We start from the raw sequence: 13214 nt of genomic DNA, 5'->3' as shown, positions 1-13214 counted from the left end.
CATTTATGGCATTGAGGGGCAGCATGGTAGCTCAGTGTTAGCACAGCGGCTCAGTGTCAGCATGGCAGCTCAGTGTCAGCACGGCGGCTCAGTGTCAGCACGGCAGCTCAGTCTCAGCACAGCAGCTCAGTGTCAGCATGGCGGCTCAGTGTTAGCACTGTTGCTTTGCAGGGTTGGGGTCCTGGGTCCAAATCTCACCAATGACGACATCTGCAAGAAGTTTGTATGTTCTCCCCCTGTTTATGTGGGTTTCCTCTGGGTACTTTGTTTTCCTCCCAAAGACATACTGATAGGGAATTTAGACTGTGAACCCCAATGGGGAAAGTGATTACAATGTCTGTAAAGCGCTGCGGAATATGATGGTGTTTTATAAGCAATGCATAATAATAACAGTGATAGAGCCATAGTGACAGCAATCCAATATGCATTAGGCTTGATAATGTCCTGCACAGAAGCCTCCAATACTGCCCTAGCCCTAAGTCAATGTTTCCATGATGAGTTTGTGACGTTACAGATTTTATGCAGAATTTCTGCACCAATTAGCTAAATTAGGTTACTTCCGTTTTTTTCATTGCATTTTTAATGTGTTTTTTTTTTATGCGTTTTTATCGTTGTTTTTTTCAGCTGCAATTTTAGTCTTGTTTTGGTATGTCATGTTTTTAAATAAAACTACTTAGTTTTGGAAACTTTTTATCACTTAGATTGGGATAAAATTTCATGCTGAAAACATGCATGCATTTGTCACCTGCAGATTTTCCTCAACTCATTCTAGTCTATGGGGAAAATCTGCAAATTCGACACACACTTATCACAAGAGAATTTGACAGGTTGTGAATTCTAAAATCACACTACAAGTCAGCTTTTGTGGCATTAAAAAAATCTCAATGTGAATGAGATTTATATAAATCTCATACACTTTGCTGGAGCTGAATGATGCTGACGTTTATGCACAAGAGTTAAAAGAGTGGAAAAACTCACCAAATAATCATTGTGAGAACGTAGCCCTGTAGTGTATAATAGTGTCCAAATAATTAAATGGAATATACCTGGATCCAGTAGAGCTCAGAATCTGAATTCCACTCCAAACTGTTCTGAGTTGCAGATTCTCCACATTAGATTCACAGTGCTGAGCTGATAAATAAATCATGATGAAAAAGTACTCACCTTTAGTTGTAACGGTAGCCTGGTCCCCCGCCGGTCTCTCTATCCCGGACTCCAGTGATGACGTGGTCGCTTGTGGCCACCACAGCCTGTGATTGGCTGCATCCGACATGTGCCTACATGAGACGTCCATGAATTTTATATATATATATATATATATATATATATATATACACAGTTAGGTCCATATATATTTGGACAGAGACAACATTTTTCTAATTTTGGTTATAGACATTACCACAATGAATTTTAAACAAAACAATTCAGATGCAGTTGAAGTTGAAGTTCAGACTTTCAGCTTTCATTTGAGGGTATCCACATTAAAATTGGATGAAGGGTTTAGGAGTTTCAGCTCCTTAACATGTGTCACCCTGTTTTTAAAGGGACCAAAAGTAATTGGACAATTGACTCCAAGGCTATTTCATGGACAGGTGTGGGCAATCCCTTCATTATGTAATTATCAATTAAGCAGATAAAAGGCCTGGAGTTGATTTGAGGTGTGGTGCTTGCATTTGGAAGGTTTTGCTGTGAAGTAAACATGTGGTCAAAGGAGCTCTCCATGCAGGTGAAACAAGCCATCCTTAAGCTGCAAAAACAGAAAAAACCCATCCGAGAAATTGCTGCAATATTAGGAGTGGCAAAATCTACAGTTTGGTACATCCTGAGAAAGAAAGAAAGCTCTGGTGAACTCATCAATGCAAAAAGACCTGGGTGCCCACGGAAGACAACAGTGGTGGATGATCGCAGAATAATCTCCATGGTGAAAAGAAACCCCTTCACAACAGCCAACCAAGTGAACAACACTCTCCAGGAGGTCAGCGTATCAATATCCAAATCTACCATAAAGAGAAAACTGCATGAAAGTAAATACAGAGGGTTCACTGCACGGTGCAAGCCACTCATAAGCATCAAGAATAAAAAGGCTAGACTGGACTTTGCTAAAAAACATCTAAAAAAGCCAGCACAGTTCTGGAAGAACATTCTTTGGACAGATGAAACCAAGATCAACCTCTACCAGAATGATGGAAAGAGAAAAGTATGGCGAAGGCATGGTACAGCTCATGATCCAAAGCATAGCACATCATCTGTAAAACACGGCGGAGGCAGTGTGATGGCTTGGGCATGCATGGCTGCCAGTGGCACTGGGTCACTTGTGTTTATTGATGATGTGACACAGGACAGAAGCAGCCAAATGAATTCTAAGGTATTCAGAGCCCTACTGTGTGCTCAGATCCAGCCAAATGAAGCAAAACTGATTGGTCGTCATTTCATACTACAGATGGACAATGACCCAAAACAAAGCCAAAGCAACCCAGGAGTTTATTAAAGCAAAGAAGTGGAATATTCTTGAATGGCCAAGTCAGTCACCTGATCTCAACCCAATTGAGCATGCATTTCACTTGTTAAAAACTAAACTTCAGACAGAAAGGCCCACGAACAAACAGCAACTGAAAACCACCGCAGTGAAGGCCTGGCAGAGCATCATAAAGGAGGAAACACAGCGCCTGGTGATGTCCATGAGTTTAAGACTTCAGGCAGTCATTGCCAACAAAGGGTTTTTAACCCAAGTACTAAAAATGAACATTTAACCCCTCTGTGACCTTAGACGTACTATCCCGTCGAGGTGCCCTGGGCTTATCTGACCCTGGACGGGATAGTACGTCATAGCCGATCGGCCGCGCTCACGGGGGGAGCGCGGCCGATCGCGGCCGGGTGTCAGCTGCTTATCGCAGCTGACATCCGGCACTATGTGCCAGGAGCGGTCACGGACCGCCCCCGGCACATTAACCCCCGGCACACCGCGATCAAAGATGATCGCGATGTGCCGGCGGTGCAGGGAAGCACCGCGCAGGGAGGGGGCTCCCTGCGGGCTTCCCTGAGCCCCCCGCAGCAACGCGATGTGATCGCGTTGCTGCGAGGGTCTCCTCACCTCCCTCCCTGCTCGAGCCCCGGATCCAAGATGGCCGCGGATCCGGGTCCTGCAGGGAGGGAGGTGGCTTCACAGAGCCTGCTTAGAGCAGGCACTGTGAAGGCTGCAGCGCTGCATGTCAGATCAGTGATCTGACAGAGTGCTGTGCAAACTGTCAGATCACTGATCTGTGATGTCCCCCCCTGGGACAAAGTAAAAAAGTTAAAAAAAAATTTTCCAAATGTGTAAAAAAAATAAAAAAAAATATTCCAAAATAATGAAAAAAAAAAAAATATATTATTCCCATAAATACATTTCTTCATCTAAATAAAAAAAAAACCAATAAAAGTACACATATTTAGTATCGCCGCGTCCGTAACGACCCGACCTATAAAACTGTCCCACTAGTTAACCCCTTCAGTAAACACCGTAAGAAAAAAAAAAAAAAACGAGGCAAAAAACAACGCTTTATTATCATACCGCCGAACAAAAAGTGGAATAACACGCGATCAAAAGGACAGATATAAATAACCATGGTACCGCTGAAAGCGTCATATTGTCCCGCAAAAAAAGAGCCGCCATACAGCATCATCAGCAAAAAAATAAAAAAGTTATAGTCCTGAGAATAAAGCGATGCAAAAATAATTATTTTTTCTGTAAAATAGTTTTTATCGTATAAAAGCACCAAACCATAAAAAAATGATATAAATGAGGTATCGCTGTAATCGTACTGACCCGAAGAATAAAACTGATTTATCAATTTTACCAAACGCGGAACGGTATAAACGCCTCCCCCAATAGAAATTCATGAATAGCTGGCTTTTGGTCATTCTTCCTCACAAAAATCGGAATAAAAAGCGATAAAAAAATGTCACGTGCCCAAAAATGTTTTCAATAAAAACGTCAACTCGTCCCGCAAAAAACAAGACCTCACATGACTCTGTGGACCAAAATATGGAAAAATTATAGCTCTCAAAATGTGGTATTGCAAAAAATATTTTTTGCAATAAAAAGGGTCTTTCAGTGTGTGACGGCTGCCAATCATAAAAATCCGCTAAAAAACTCGCTATAAAAGTAAATCAAACCCCCCTTCATCACCCCCTTAGTTAGGGAAAAATAAAAAAAAATGTATTTATTTCCATTTTCCTATTAGGGCTAGGGTTAGGGCTAGGATTAGGGTTAGGGTTAGGGTTAGGGCTAGGGTTAGGGCTAGGGTTAGGGCTAGGGTTAGGGCTAGGGTTAGGGCTAGGGTTAGGGCTAGGGTTAGGGCTAGGGCTAGGGTTAGGGTTAGGGCTAGGGTTAGGGTTAGGGTTAGGGCTAGGGTTAGGGCTAGGGTTAGGGCTAGGGTTAGGGTTAGGGTTAGGGCTAGGGTTAGGGCTAGGGTTAGGGCTAGGGTTAGGGTTGGGGCTACAGTTAGGGTTGGGGCTAAAGTTAGGGTTAGGGTTTAGATTACATTTACAGTTGGGAATAGGGTTGGGATTAGGGTTAGGGGTGTGTCAGGGTTAGAGGTGTGGTTAGGGTTACCGTTGGAATTAGGGTTAGGGGTGTGTTTAGATTAGGGTTTCAGTTATAATTGGGGGGTTTCCACTGTTTCGGCACATCAGGGGCTCTCCAAACACGACATGGCGTCCGATCTCAATTCCAGCCAATTCTGCGTTGAAAAAGTAAAACAGTGCTCCTTCCCTTCCGAACTCTCCTGTGTGCCCAAACAGGGGTTTACCCCAACATATGGGGTATCAGCGTACTCAGGACAAATTGGACAACAACTTTTGTGGACCAATTTCTCCTGTTACCCTTGGGAAAATACAAAACTGGGGGCTAAAAAATAATTTTTGTGGGAAAACAAAAAGATTTTTTATTTTCACGGCTCTGCGTTATAAACTGTAGTGAAACACTTGGGGGTTCAAAGTTCTCACAACACATCTAGATAAGTTCATTGAGGGGTCTAGTTTCCAATATGGGGTCACTTGTGGGGGGTTTCTACTGTTTAGGTACATTAGGGGCTCTGCAAACGCAATGTGACGCCTGCAGACCAATCCATCTAAGTCTGCATTCCAAATGATGCTCCTTCCCTTCCGAGCCCTCCCATGCGCCCAAACGGTGGTTCCCCCCCACATATCGGGTATCAGCGTACTCAGGACAAATTGGACAACAACATTTAGGGTCCAATTTCTCCTGCTAACCTTGGAAAAATACAAAACTGGGGGCTAAAATATAATTTTTGTGGAAAAAAAAATATTTCTTATTTGCATGGCTCTGCGTTATAAACTGTAGTGAAATACTTGGGGGTTCAAAGCTCTCACAACACATCAAGATGAGTTCCTTAGGGGGTCTACTTTCCAAAATGGTGTCACTTGTGGGGGGTTTCTACTGTTTAGGTACATTAGGGGCTCTGCAAACGCAATGTGACGCCTGCAGACCATTCCATCTAAGTCTGCATTCCAAATGGCGCTCCTTCCCTTCCGAACCCTCCCATGCGCCCAAACGGTGGTTCCCCCCCACATATGGGGTATCAGCGTACTCAGGACAAACTGGACAACAACTTTTGGGGTCCAATTTCTCCTGTTACCCTAGGGAAAATACAAAACTGGGGGCTAAAAAATAATTTTTGTGGGAAAAAAATTTTGTTTTATTTTTATGGCTCTGCATTATAAACTTCTGTGAAGCCCTTGGTGGGTCAAAGTGCTCACCACACATCCAGATAAGTTCCTTAGGGGGTCTACTTTCCAAAATGGTGTCACTTGTGGGGGGTTTCAATGTTTAGGCACATCAGTGGCTCTCCAAACGCAACATGGCATCCCATCTCAATTCCTGTCAATTTTGCATTGAAAAGTCAAACGGCGCTCCTTCCCTTCCGAGCTCTCCCATGCGCCCAAACAGTGGTTTACTGCCACATATGGGGTATCAGCGTACTCGGGACAAATTGGACAACAACTTTTGAGGTCCAATTTCTTCTCTTACCCTTGGAAAAATAAAAAATTGGGGGCAAAAATATAATTTTTGTGAAAAAATATGATTTTTTATTTTTACGGTTCTGCATTATAAACTTCTGTGAAGCACTTGGTGGGTCAAAGTGCTCACCACACCTCTAGATAAGTTCCTTAGGGGGTCTACTTTCCAAAATGGTGTCACTTGTGGGGGGTTTCAATGTTTAGGCACATCAGTGGCTCTCCAAACGCAACATGGCGTCCCATCTCAATTTCTTTAAATTTTGCATTGAAAAGTCAAACTGCGCTCCTTCCCTTCCGAGCTCTCCCATGCGCCCAAACAGTGGTTTACTGCCACATATGGGGTATCAGCGTACTCAGGACAAATTGGACAACAACTTTTGAGGTCCAATTTCTTCTCTTACCCTTGGTAAAATAAAACAAATTGGAGCTGAAGTAAATTTTTTGTGTAAAAAAGTTAAATGTTCATTTTTATTTAAACATTCCAAAAATTCCTATTAAACACCTGAAGGGTTAATAAACTTCTTGAATGTGGTTTTGAGCACCTTGAGGGGTGCAGTTTTTAGAATGGTGTCACACTTGGGCATTTTCTATCATATAGACCCCTCAAAATGACTTCAAATGAGACGTGGTCCCTAAAAAAAAATGGTGTTGTAAAAATGAGAAATTGCTGGTCAACTTTTAACCCTTATAACTCCCTAACAAAAAAAAAAATTGGTTCCAAAATTATGCTGATGTAAAGGAGACATGTGGGAAATGTTACTTATTAAGTATTTTGTGTGACATATCTCTGTGATTTAATTGCATAAAAATTCAAAGTTTGAAAATTGCGAAATTTTCAAAATTTTCGCCAAATTTCCGTTTTTTTTCACAAATAAACGCAGGTACTATCAAAGAAATTTTACCACTATCATGAAGTACAATATGTCACGAGAAAACAATGTCAGAATCACCAGGATCCGTTGAAGCGTTTCGGAGTTATAACCTCATAAAGGGACAGTGGTCAGAATTGTAAAAATTGGCCTGGTCATTAACGTGCAAACCACCCTTGGGGGTAAAGGGGTTAATTTAAAATTATTGAATCTGTCCAATTACTTTTGGTCCCTTTAAAAACAGGGTGGCACATGTTAAGGAGCTGAAACTCCTAAACCCTTCATCCAATTTTAATGTGGATACCCTCAAATAAAAGCTGAAAGTCTGAACTTCAACTGCATCTGAATTGTTTTGTTTAAAATACATTGTGGTAATGTCTATAACCAAAATTAGAAAAATGTTGTCTCTGTCCAAATATATATGGACCTAACTCTCTCTCTCTCTCTCTCTCTCTCTCTATATATATATATATATATACTATCAGGAGACTATTCTAACATTGCAAAATGAGTGTTTTTTTATTTTAATCTGCTTTTTATTTTACAATTGTGTAAAAAAAAAGTGGCCATATACATTACAAAAAAAGTAGGTTTACGCTTGGGCAATCCTTGAATCACATTCTTGAATTACACTGATGCAGCCATATACTGTACATTTTACTCCATTTTGACTTTTACAGTTATTTAATAACATACATGTTTAATGGTTTAGAGCAAAGGAGGAACTATTTTCCATTTTTTCCTAAAGTCTATCAGACAAACAATCAATTTGATTGAAATCGGCTTTTTGATCTACTTTAGGCTAATGTGTATGGCCACATTTGCAGTGAGGATAAATAAATCGCATTCTCTAAGAATGCACATGTTGCACCTATGCCTGCCCCTGAGGAGAACACTGAGGCAAACAAAGCAAAGAGGTCACACACTATAGTGTTAATGCTAACAATTAACATGGCGCCATCTGCTGCATGCTCAACACAGTCCCTCAAGAATAAGTCTGCAGCTGTTGTATACTCAAAGAGCTACACAGTCATATGTACATATACAGACAATTAGGCACAATGTCAACATTAATTTATCTCCAGGGGCATACAATCTCCAAAGTCATCATTCATGGCAGAAAGTATAAGAAGAATAGTGTAGTTACAGAGTGATGAAGCGTGGCACATGACGCTAAGGACAAGAATGAAACAATAGTAACAGCCTACCTCGGTTCTCCTCTGGCATGCAGCATATATAGTTGACAGGGTGACACCTAGCGATAATTGTCTCACCCCCCCCCCTCCCACAGGCTCTATGTATAATGTATTCTCAGACTGTGTCGCTTCCAATTAGTGTTGTATGAATGAAGAGAGCAAAAGGACAGATGGCTGTAGTGAGCTGGGGGAGTTGCGGATGTGTCACAGATGTGTTGAGAAAGTGTCAAGTGCACTAACCTTTCCCTGTACTCGGTTCATCTCATAATATAATGTATAATGAGCAGATTATATACATTGGTTGATGACATCACAACCTTACAAGGATATTTTACGATGATGAATTGTAGTCCAAAATGGTGGGGTTTTCAAAAGTAAGGGTTCATTCAGATGAGCGTATAATACGTATGTCCTTACGCAAAATTGGTAGCATTCAAACAGCACACTGATCAATGCAAGTTAATGTGTTCGCTCACATGAACGCAGCATGCTCTACTTTGATTAATATTTTGGAACTGCCTAACCCAATAGAAGTAACTTATTATTGGTCTTTCAAGGATCCATTAAAAATTCTTAACATTAGAAACTTTATTTCACCTTCCAACATTTATTAAATTAATGGAAAAAGCGAATGTACAAAACGGGCATACGGATTGTAAAAAATCTTTTTTTTCCGGGTGAGAAATGGACAACTTTGCATATGCATCTCTGAACCCAGCCTTAGTGTTACTATTCCCCTTGTAACTGGCTATGTTGGGGGTTGCAGTAGCTCTGATGGTGTTGAGTTGGCAGCGTGATCTCAGCTGGTTGTAAGCTTTCTTGAAGAGATGGGTTGTCAAGTTGTGTCTGAAAGATCCGAATGTGGTGGATAATCGGACGTGTTGGGGCACAGAATTTCAAAGGATGGAGGATATGCGGGAAAAGTCTTGGGGGCGATTGCATGAGGAAGGAATAAGTGTGGAGGAAAGAAGGAGATCTTGGGAGGACCGGAGATTACGTGAGGGAAGATATTGGGAAATTAGTTGGAAATATACAGGGAGACAGGTTATGGAAGACTTTGTAGGTCAGTGTTAGTTTGAACTGGATACGCTAGGCAATTGGCAGCCAATTAAGGAATTTGCAGAGGGGAGAAGCGTAGAAGTATTGAGGAGAGAGATGAATTAGTCGGGCATCAATGTTAGGGACGGACTGGAGAGGTGTGAGAGTGTTAGCAGGTAGGCCACAGAGAAGGATGTTGCCGTAGTCAAGGTGGGAGATGATGAGGGTATGCACAAGAATTTTAGTAGATTGTGGATCGAGGAAAGGACGGATTCTACAAATATTTTTCAGTTGAAGGTGACAGGAGGTGGCGAGAGCTTGGATATGCGGTTTGAATGATATGGCAGAGTCATGGGTTACTCTGAGGCAGTGGATTTCTGGTAAAAGGGAAAGCAAGTAGAGATGAGCGAGTGTACTCGTTGCTCGGGTTTGCCCTAGCATGCTCGGGTGACCTCCGAGTATTTATGACTGCTCAGAGATTTATTTTATACAAAAAAAGGTTGCACTCTATCGTGCCAAAACACGTCAAATATGAAATACATGAAATATGGATAGCAAAATTGCTTTTTAAACATTAGGAAAAAATTTTTTTGAGACGCTTAGCACAGAATTTGGCCAAATAGTGTGAGCCCATCAACCATCATCAAGGTGGTCTCATTAAAACACTGATGGGTACCTGACCTCCCTGTCCTTAATGTGAACACTTACCGAAGGCTAATGTCTGCATGCTTGGGTGAATATGGACATCTCTCTCAGCAAAGCCTACATATGGGTTGGCCGGAACCAAGTGTGAATAGATGTAGTTAAAAACCAGATGGTGAAGGGAGGAGTGCTCAGTCAATAAGCTAACATAGAAATGACAGAAAAAAGACTGGCACATCCAAACTAGTGTGAATAGGTGCATACCAGGAGCAGCTACCTCCATATATAATATACAAAAAAAGGTTACACTCTATCGTGCCAAAACACGTCAAATATGAAATACATGAAATATGAATAGCAAAATTGCTTTTTGAACATTAGGAAAAAAATTTTTTGAGACGCTTAGCACAGAATTTGGCCAAATAGTGTGAGCCCATCAACCATCATTTTTTGTATATTATATATGGAGGTAGCTGCTCCTGGTATGCACCTAATCACACTAGTTTGGATGTGCCAGTCTCTTTTCTGTCACTGCTCAGAGATTTAGTGTTCATCGTGGCAGCTGAATGATTTACAGCTAGGAGCCAGCCTAAGTACATCTGGGGGTTGCCTGGTTGCTAGGAAATCCCCACATGTAATCAAGCAGGCTAATAGCTGTAAATCATTCAGCTGCCGGGATGAAAACTAAATCTCCGAGCAGTCATAAATCCTCAGAGGTCACACTCGCTCATCACTAAAAGCAAGGTGTCATTTATAGTGATAGAAAAATCAGGTAGGGAAGATGCGTGAGATGAAAGATAATGAATTCAGATTTGTCTACCTTGAACTTGAGGAAGCAAGAACAGAAGAAGTAGGATATGGTTGATAGACACTCTGGGATTCTGGATAGCAGAGAGGTCTAGGCCGGAGAGCTAGATCTGACTGTGACAGGTGAGGAGACAGAAAGTGAGTAGATGGTGGTCAGACAGAGGTGAGGTGAGGTTGTGAGGTTAGATAATGAGCAGATACAGGTGAAGATAAGGTCTAATGTATGTCCGACTGTGTGGGTTGCTAAGGAGGACGACTGAGTAAGTCCAAAAGATGAAGTAATCAAGAGGAGTTTGGAGGCTGCTGACTGGAGGGTGTTAGTAGGGATTTTGAAGTCTCTCATGATGATGATGGGAATGTCAGCGAAGAGAAAGTGATGAAGGCAGGTAGAAAATTGGTCAATAAAGGCAGTTGCTGGTCAATTAAGTTGGTATATGACGGTCACTTAGAAATTGGAGTGAGAGCTTCTCTTAACTGACATACATGTGACACCCCAGGGACCTGATTGTCACAATGGCATTGCTTTCCTCACGGGGGACTGATGTCATGCTTGGAAGCAAGGGAAGATCTCTTCTATCAGGTAACCACAAAGCACACAACATGTTCACACTCCAGGCCAGAAGGGGGAGCCCTGATCCAGCTTGTGGGTTGCTCCCCTATATATATATATTCTGGCTTGAAGGGAAAGTAGTCAGTCTGTCAGAAGGACAGAGCAGATAGAGAAGGCCAGACAGCAGACTGGAGCAGTCTGAGGCTGAGAGGAGAGTTGGAGGAAAGCAAGAGAAGAGCTTGTCACAGAACATCAGCTGAGGCGGAGCTGGTACGAAAGTAGAATAGCTGAGCAGATGTGGGGGTCTGCAGCTCCTGGTGGAAAGAGGGAGGAAAGAAGAGAGCAGTTTGAAGGACTGAAGGGGCCATGCAGAGAAACAGAGAAGGAAGAACAGTGTATAGTGAACGTGCAGGAGAGTGACAACAGGGGAGGACAGCTGCGACTGGGCTACTTCCCTGGCAGAGCGCAGATTCTGGTAGCCAGAAGACCGAGGTTGTGTCGGACTCTAGGAGGCACAGCAGAAACTGGCAGGACAGCTTGACTATTTAAGAGACCGGGAGCGAGCGCACACGCGACCTAAGCACACAGCCCGAGAACCTGCTGGCTGTGTGCCAGGAAGCAGAGGAGGAAAGGGAAGCGGAGGCTGAGTCAGGACAGCGTGGAGCCGGCAGAGAGTGGGAGTCCCGACAGGGACCCTGCGAAGGTACAGGAACCGGACCGGTTGTAACACCTTTTACATGGGTGCCCAGGGCCACGGACTGGGTCGCCGCCACCGTGACGCATCCCCTTAAGTACCGGACCCGGTACCACGTACACATGTCCCAGGCGAGCGACTCATACACTGCAACCCGAAATGTACTTTCTGGAAATTTCAGGAGTGTGTTACACCACTAAAGAGGTGTAACTTTTCATGACTTTAATAGGCAGATGCACCTGCCCCCCCCCATGCTCCGCCCTTACAACACCCATATTTGGTTTACTCCACAATTCTAGCATTATCCTTAAAGCATTGGGACCCATATATTTCTAATTTAAATATTTGAAGCTGTGGCAAGCAAAGATTTCAGAGTAGGCTATGTAGAGTGTGGTGAAATATGTGTATATATATATATATATATATATATGTGTGTAGGGACATCTGTATAGGGTTATATGTGTGACTAGTGATAATGTAGCATCTGTCCTGAAGGCAAGTCGCACCTAGGTGTTAATAGGTACTTCCTTGGGACAAGTAAGACCTCTGTCTCCAGATCTCACCAGGAGGCCTAGCTAGAGCCAAGAACAAAGGAACACTTGACACCTCCTAGTGCTTGGAGGGGAGATGTTAATTGCTTGAGGGTTAGCTATTCCTGGGAACCATCTCACAAGTGTATCCAGAGGAAAATAATATATATTCATTAGTAGCGCGGCCGTGGCCCAATCAAACAGGCAGCAGTTATGATATTGGCCTGAGGGGCCGGTCTAGAAACCTGACCTCACACCAAAGTTATAAATTTAGGCTGCAGACAGAGAATTGTGTTCACATGTGAGGGCAGCCTGAGAAGCTGGTGTGATCCAATCTATATTCACCCCCTCCTCAGGGAGCAGAAGCAGACTACCAGTTAGATGATTTCTTTAAGTTTATCCTGTTTATTTTGACATTGTTTGCATAAGTTGTATGTCTTTTTATTATCATATTTTTATACCTTTTTTTTATTATAAGCATTTAACCTTTTGCTATTAAAGTATAAAACTTTAATAAGTTGAACCTTGAATGTTCTAAAGAACCCATAGCATAGAGGTGTGCGAGCCTTATGAGTGATAAACATATTTTTATTAGTTATTTCTGGGACTCATCGCCCGTGTATTCGATGAGTGGTGGCAGCGTGTATGAGCGGGTGTGTGGCCTGGGTCGATGTGTGATTTATGCTCCCATTACAGTATAGTACAGAGGTTGAATGCTGGACTGAGAGTGGGGAGATAGATTGACCCTTGCAGGCACAACCCCAAGTCACGTGTGAGAGCAGGCACGTGACAAATAAGTGACACCACGGAGAAGGGATCCGTGACAATTGGTGGCGAGCGGTGGGATAGAATTATTTCTATTAGAGC

Source organism: Ranitomeya imitator, chromosome 2 (genome assembly GCF_032444005.1).
Source record: "Ranitomeya imitator isolate aRanImi1 chromosome 2, aRanImi1.pri, whole genome shotgun sequence".
In the NCBI taxonomy this organism is placed as follows: Eukaryota; Metazoa; Chordata; class Amphibia; order Anura; family Dendrobatidae; genus Ranitomeya; species Ranitomeya imitator.
Note: the sequence above shows the minus strand (reverse complement) of the source record.